Source organism: Neolamprologus multifasciatus, chromosome 12 (assembly GCF_963576455.1).
Source record: "Neolamprologus multifasciatus chromosome 12, fNeoMul1.2, whole genome shotgun sequence".
Taxonomy (NCBI): domain Eukaryota; kingdom Metazoa; phylum Chordata; class Actinopteri; order Cichliformes; family Cichlidae; genus Neolamprologus; species Neolamprologus multifasciatus.
The window spans coordinates 34,966,321-34,968,269 of record NC_140450.1 but is presented as its reverse complement, the minus strand read 5'-3'; positions in this window follow the sequence as shown (position 1 = coordinate 34,968,269).

Below are 1,949 nucleotides of genomic sequence, written 5' to 3'. Positions count from 1 at the left end.
ATGTTACGATTTTGTATCCTTCACTCTTTCTATAAATCCTTTTTTCTAAACAAAGATTCTCCCAAATATTCATTTACAGTTGCCTTCTTTAGCTTTGAACAGGTTCTGCTTTAGTTTCTGTACAAACGTCTTTGGATGTCTGTGATATTTGGGCTGGGCTTTTATGGGCTCTGTACTAATAAACTACAGACAGGCCTTGCTGCTCATCCAGACCTCGCTGAACAACATCTTGTTTGCTTACCTTGTTTATATTTCTTGTAATTCTTATAATGACTGAATTTCTCTCATATTTGTCCCTCCTGAGTCGTTTTTGTCAGTAAAACAAACAACAACAACAATAATAATTTCAGTAATAATAAATTATTATTATTATTATTATTATAACATAAATAAAACAAAGACAAATTATCTGCTATTATTCCAAAACATTATGTACATTGTGTATAGCTGCTGAGGAGATCTTAAGTGAAGGTAACTGATTACTAAAGATAACTAATCTGTAAGATGAGGCGTACATTTGAGCAGATACAGCAAAGTTGTGTTGCTGAATGGAACAATGCAGTTTTTGTGTGTGTGTGTGTGTGTGTTTGCCTGTTATCTTTTAACGGCACAAGAGTATTTCTCACTCTCAGGAAGTGGCTTATCAACATCTACACGGAAGTAGAAGTGCACTTTTAAGTTTCTAACCAGAGGGGAAAAAGGCTCCAAGGTGACAGAGAAAGGTTGAACGAGGCAGACGGACGAAAACCGACCTCCTCCCGCTCCTCCCCACCAACCTGCAGTCAAACAATCGCGATCTTCACGCCTCTTTGTTCAGGACTCCCATCAGCCTCGCAGTGGGAGGTGTGGTCAGAAAGAAGAGGAAATTGCTGTGAATTTGTGGGTAATTGAAAACACCTATATCCCCCCGAGCCTCCATATCTACCTGCTTTAAAAACCTCCACACCCCTTCTTTCTCACCATCACCCACCTTCTATACCAATGCACTCCTAATGGCACCCCCTTCCCATCCTGTCCTTAATCTCCCACTGGACTGAATTGATGCAAACGATTGCACGCCCATTTGCTGTCTGGTGGAGAGGTGACCCACTTGTGTGGTTCGCCCGCTGTCTCCTGCCCTGCCTTTTCCCAATTGCAGGTATTGATGCCCCGCCATTGTTTCCTCCTGCCCAGGGGGTGGAGTGGTTTGAGCAAAAATTGGGGGACCCCTCAGGTGTTTGATGGCTTTTATCGATTCACACCAGACTCTCCGGTTCCTATTTACCCTCTGCTATGCTGTGCAAGCTTTTTAGACAGCAGCTGTATCTGCAGAGGTGGCTATTGTTAAGTAGTATTATTCTGTTCCACTGATGCATAAGCACCCCTTTTTGTCTTCTTTTCTTCTGTGTGGTTGATCAATGCAGACAGAAGGACCTGTGTTTCTGCATGTCAAATGAAAGATGTGCTTTCAAATGTCTCTGTTATTTGTCTTTTATGAGAAATACACCCTTTATAAACAAACGTCCAGAATTTATAAGGATATTTTAGGAACTCCAAAGTTTTCACCCTTGACTTCCTTAGCTTTTAGCGTGCATACATAGTTTAAAATGCTTTTTTTTTTTGGAGTGTACACGTTGCCTTGTTTGCTCTGAGTAATGGGTAAATCTAGAAGTCGAATAACGAGCTTTTTCCTTCTATTTTTTAATATTGACTATCATTTCCTTCGACACCGAAGAATTTAAGCTTCCCTAAAGGCTCTATGAAATGTGACATAACAGCACCCCCCCTTGTTTTTTCTTTTTGAAACATAGGGTTTCTATTAAGCCTCATCATCAGTAATGACCCGCTGTACAAAATTGTCAGCAGAGCTTACAAACAGCTGCCCTTTTAAAAGCGTGCACCAGCAGCACCTTATTGCTCCAGTGTCAAGCTGATGAAGCTCTTACGGTTTTTTTCAGAGTGAAATGGTA